Genomic DNA, 6,000 nt, shown 5'->3' with positions numbered 1-6,000 from the left:
TCAGTGCACAGTATCTATGAAGCTTCAATTCCTAGGATGGGATATTAGCTGTGCGACATACTGTGGAATTAGCTATAAAAGCCACCCTGCCCCTAAAGAGTCTAAAGATGCTATACGGCCCCTTTGACGATCCTATTCATAAATCCCAGCCGCTAAACAAAACGCTGGGGGGGGGCGGGGGGGAGGGAGATGGGCCTTCTGCAGCAAAATCCAGATTTCAGGTTGCAATAGGTGGCGTAGGCAGGTTAATAACCAGCCTCCAGGGAACTGTAATGATACCCCAGAGGGTGAGAACATAAGAACATAAGAATGGCCGTACTGGGTCAGACCAAAAGTCCATCCAGCCCAGTAGCCTGTCTACCGACAGTGGCCAATGCCAGGTGCCCCAGAGGGAGTGAACCTAACAGGTAATGATCAAGTGATCGCTCTCCTGCCGTCCATCACCACCCTCTGACAAACAGAGGCTAGGGACACCATTCCTTACCCATCCTGGCTAATAGCCATTAATGGACTTAATGGAGAAGGGCGGTATGGACAGACTACGTAGAAGCTGTGACTATGCATGGAGGCCTAACTATAATGTGGAGATGCAGAGCAGCTTTCATCGCACAGGAGCCCGATGCATTTTACAAACGGTCTGTATAAAACTCACTATGCCCACAAGAGACGTCCGACCACCTCTTCCAGGGGGGATGGGACATAGCAGGCGTTTAACAGCACCATAGTTAACCTCAGGTAAGCAAGCGTGCAGCATGCAGGTGGAATGTAAGCTAGGGTGACCAGATAGTAAGTGTGAAAAATCGGGATGGGGGTGGGAGGTAATAGGCACCCATATAAGACAAAGCACCAAATATCGGGACTGTCCCTTTAAAATCGGGACATCTGGTCATCCTAATGGAGTGCAAACCTCCAAATTAGATGCTACGTTCCCATGCTTGGAGAGAGTCCCAAGGATCACAACTTTGGTTTTATGCCCCATCTGAAAGATGGAACATCAGAATGGAGCTGCCACATGATCCTGGTAGAGCGCCCCTTGCTGGAGTGTTTGGGCACCATGTGCTTTAAGCTGCCTGAGTCTGAGCAGAGTTCAAGCACTGCCTCTGTTTGAACACAGAGGGTGTCTCTATGCAAACTCTTGGGGTGCACATGCTCTGTCTAGCATCCCTTTCTGGGAGTGCAGACCCCACAGTCCAAGTGCCTAGGCACTGAGACTAGCGCCAGCTCCCCGGTCGCGTAAGCACACCCTTTCCAGAGCGCCAACCCTGGGGATCCTCACCCCTGTAGCTGAAGCACGTAAGACAGAGGCTTTGCAAACAGGGCTTCTAAAGCAGCTACTCTTTACTTTAGACAGCACACAAGATATACAGTTCCAGACTCAACAATCACCTTCCCTCCCTCAGTTCTCTCCCCACCCTCAAGTGTTCTTGGGCCCAGGCCAGAGTCTTTTAAGGAATTCAGGGTCCCTCCCCCCTGCAGCTCATGGCTTCTCTGAATCATGGAATCTCTCTCTTTTCTCCTGCCAATTTCCTTTGCCCTTGGTCGGCCCCCGCAGTCCAAGACGTCCCCTCTCTCTCCAAAATCCTTTGTTTTTCCTGGGAGCTCCCTCCTCACCCTGTCTCTGGTGCCCTACACCCCAGCCCCCTGCACAGAAGTTAGAGAAAACTGACCCTCCTCATTTCAGGGTGCTCCCATATGAATGGGAGCCATTCAGGTTAACGACTCTCCATTGTCTCTGCTCTGGGAGAGATGAGGGTGGAGCCCACGTACACCAGCGAATTCCCTTACACAGCAATTTCATAAAGATCAACCAGAATTCTGAAGTTGCACCTAGATTCCCCAAAGCGTCCCATCGGCACTGGCTCAGCGCTGACCCAGAGGGAAGAGCGCCACTTATTGACTCACCACCACTGCTTCTGGTGGCACCCTGGACTTTCCTTGGCGCTCTCCCACCCAATACTAGCGACAGTAGAACCTCAGAGTTACGAACACCAGAGTTATGAACTGACCTGTCCATCGCACACCTCATTTGGAACCGAAAGCAATCTGACAGCAGCAGAGACACACACGCGCACAAAATCAACTACAGAACAGTACAGTATTGCGTTAAACGTAGACTACTACAAATAAATAAATAAAGGGAAAGCGGCATTTTTCTTCTGCATAGTAAAATTTCAAAGCTGTATTACGTCAATGTTCCTTTGTGAACTTTGGAAAGAATAGCCATAGCGTTTTGTTCCGAGTTATGAACATTTCAGAGTTACGAACAACCTCCATTCCTGGACTCCCAACCCTGCATCCCTCGAGACAAGGTCACAGGCAGGGCTACCTGCTCGGAGCAAGTAGCTCTCTGGACCCACAGCTTGGTAAGCAGCATGGACATGTGGGCACGGTTGTGGTGGCGTAAAACTGCCCATTCCCAGCAGACTCGTCCTGCCCCCAAGCTGCGCAGAACAGAAATACTCTGCTGACACCTCCTCTGGGCCTGTATGATATTCTCAACTGATTAGAATTGCACCTGGCTGCCAAACTCTCTAAACCTAATGGTGAACCTCCTCTTCCCCCGTCCACCCCGATTAGCTCCCCAGGGCAGCTGCTAAAGCTTTGCAGACAGTGACAGCCTGTTATACAAGACTTAGGCATTGTTTCCTTTCTGATCTTTCTCTCTCTCGGCAGGTTGGCATCACAAAGCAGGCACCAGGCTGCAGAGCAGAGATAACAGAGACCATTAATTCCATCAGGGCTGAGAGGAGAGGAGACTAATGGTTCCCTTTGTTCCTGCATTTCCTTCCCTGAGCGGTGACCTTTCTGGAAGAAAGCCCCTGGCTTGGGGAACGCCACCCCCTTTGAGAGAGCATCCAGACTGCCATGTGTACCATTAAATCGCTGCCTTCCCCCAGGACACCTTCCCCCCCAGAGCTGCTCTCCCAGCTTTGTGAAGAGTCCAGGGCCCTGTCTGTGCGAAGCCCCATCTCCTCTAGCCAGAAGGAGCAGCTCAGTAACTCGGCTCAGGAAAGCTCCCTGCAGCTTTGTGACTCATCCCACACAGGATTTCAGGACAGACTGAGCATTGCTTCCCCCGACACTACATTGAAACGGTCTCTGATTTGCAGAGCACGCGGCTGCCTCTCCATGAGATGCTGCTTCACTCGGATGCCAGCTCAGCCGGGGATAAGGTTGCCGCCAGCACAACGTGCATCATCACCTGGGGCTAAAACCCTGGGCCGGGACTGCACGCAGCCAGCGGGCGGCAGCCGGTTCACGGAAGGCCCCATGGACGCTGGGTTTTACCTAGAGGGAAGCTGGGGAGGGCGCCAGGCAAAACACTTACCGGGAGTTGGAGTGTAGCATTTGTAAAGCCGATTTAGGGGCCAGAAGCAGAGCCCAAGCGCCTGAGACGGTTCCCACATTGTCCGGCAAAGTGCCTCAGCCCCCATGTGAAGGAGCCGCCTGAAGGGGATGTGCGAATACCCTGACTGAAGAAGATCTAGAGCAGCCCTGGGAACGGAGGGCTGGTTGGGTGGTGAAGACAGTAAGCTGTGGCTCAGGGGTCTGGCTTTGAGGCCTACCTCTGCCTCTGAGGCCTACCTCTGCCTCAGCATTCCTGTGTGAAAGGGCACGTTCCTCAGGGCCAGACTTGGGTGCCACCTGCTTCTGGAAAATCCTATCTGCAGCTCTAGGCGCGCTGAAAATCTGGCCCTTGATCGCTCTTGGCCGCAGGCCCCCTGTCTGCAAAATGGGGACAATGAGCCTTCGAGTGTCTGGCTTGTCTTTTTAGGGGCACGGACGGTCCCTTCCTACGTTTGTGCAGCACCTCGCCCCGCGGGGCTCCTACCTGCGAGGGTCATCTCCGGCATGGACAGCAGCACAGGGAGCGGCAGAGCCGCTGTTGTGAACCGGGGCTGGGCCGTGACTGGAGAATGCCCAGAAACGCCTCGACTGATTGCTTACCTGTGGAGGACGGATCCGGCTGTCATCCCGTGGAGCTGGACTCCTCGCCTGCTGTGGTGGGCTGTGCATTTCAGAGCCCCGGCCGTGGCATGCAGCCAGGCCAGAGGTGGGGGAGGCGCAGGCGGAGGGAGCTCTGATCAGGCTCCGGGAAAGGTCGGTTTGTTCGGACGTCGGCGCGTGCCGCTGCTTCTCCCATGTTATCTGGGCTCGCCACCGGGCGGGTTTCTCCAGAGCGTTCCCTCAACGGCTGCATAGGAGTCCGAGGCAGGCTGAGAGCAAGAGGGGAAGGTGCTGGGGAGCCCTGCCCGGAGGCTGTTAATCAGACTGCAATGCAACGTGGGCTCGATCCTCAGCTGGTACAAATCACTGTCCACTGAGGCCAATGCAATTACCCCAATTACCCTTCCAGCTGTGGCTGTGCCCTGGCGTGGGGGCCACCAGGCTGCGGGATGCTTTTATTAACTGCCAGGCGTGCCCAGGGTGGCCCCATTTTAACCTTTTCTGTGCGTCAGGGCAACACCCAGAGGCCCGGGCTGAGCCCAGCGCCCGTTATCCTAGTCCTTGCCCTGAGGAGTTTCCAGACCAAGGGGGGGGGAGGGGAAACAGAGGCCCACTGAGGGAAAGGCCCAGATCCACACAGGCAATTAGGCCCCTAAGCCCCAGTTTTAGCACCAAGGATTCAGGTTTAGACACCCAGGTTTGGCGCCGTTGTGATCCACAAGACCTCTGCTGCTCTCCGACTGGCCCCGTGGCTAAATACGTGCAGTGGTTGGGCCAGAGAGAGGGTGAGACTGACGCTGCGGTCCAGGGCTTAGACACCCGCGGGGGAGACCCTGGCTAAAGTCCCTGGTTTGTTATTTAGCCACAGTGGAACAGCTTCAACAGAGAAACTGGGGGAGCCCCCCCCCACTCAGGATACCCCATAGCCCACTAGTTAGAGCACTCGCCAGAGGGGTGGCAGATCCCCCCGTTCAAACCCATCGTCCCCCCTCTGGCAGGCAGGGAGGAATCGAAGAGATTCTAATCTAAATAGACAAGACAGCCAGCAGGTGGGAAGCGAAACAGGGCCGCAGAGAGGGGGTGACTTGACCAAGGTCACCGAGCAGGTCAGTGGCAGAGCTGGGAATACAGATCACCTACTGCCCTAGCCACTAGGCAAGGCTGCCTCTCAGCTCAGCAGAGAACCAAGCCTTGGGAGCCTATGGTCAGACACCTACATCCAGAATTACTGAGAACACCTACGTGAATGGGCTGAAACGGGAACTGTTGGTGCACAGCACGTCTGAAAAGCATCTCATTCTTTAAGAGACTAAATGTAGATTTTGGCAGTAACGGTTCCGCAGCGCAGACCGTATTAGCAATGGGACAGGGCGCGGGGCGAATGGAGACACGAAGGACCACGGGGCTATTTTTGCAGTTGTTTTTGCTGTCCGGTCCCACAGTTTAGAAAAGCAGGCGAGAGGGAGCAGATGGCTCAGAGGATGGGATGGGGCCTGAGCCAATGCTCACTGGAGCCAAGGGGTGTCTTGCCCTCGACTTCAGTGGGCTTTGCAGGCCCGGAGCGAGCCTTTCCCCTCTAGATAACTGGGATGAAGGCAGACTGGGTTGACTGGTGACCAGGACTCTCCCATTGCCTAGACCAGCGGTTTCCAAACTTTTTTGATCGCACACCCCTATCAGTAAAAAATTTTTGAGCACGCACCGCCTGCCGCGCCGAAGCAAAAAAAAAAAAAAAAAAAGCCGCTCTGACTCCCACCTGACGAAGCAAAAAAAGTGCTCCTCCTGCCGCGCACCCCCCAGGATCCTCCTGCGCGCACCCCACTTTGGAGACCACTGGCCTAGACCATCAGCTCTCCAGGGCAGAGATGTGGCGGTGCAGAGCCTGGCCGGTGGGGTTCTGATTCTGGACGGGTTGTTTCTGTGCCACCATCGCACAACTCTATAGTAATCCAACGGGAGGGGCCGAGACCCCCATTCAAGAGCAGGCGGCCTGTGGGGGGGATGGGTTTGAGTGTTGCACGTATCAGCCCGAGGGAGAAGGGCGTGAGCCAG

This window comes from Terrapene carolina, unplaced genomic scaffold (assembly GCF_002925995.2).
Source record: "Terrapene carolina triunguis isolate 2854851 unplaced genomic scaffold, T_m_triunguis-2.0 Scaffold231, whole genome shotgun sequence".
Taxonomy (NCBI): domain Eukaryota; kingdom Metazoa; phylum Chordata; order Testudines; family Emydidae; genus Terrapene; species Terrapene triunguis.
The sequence above is the reverse complement of the archived record's forward strand: the minus strand, read 5'-3'. Positions refer to the sequence as shown.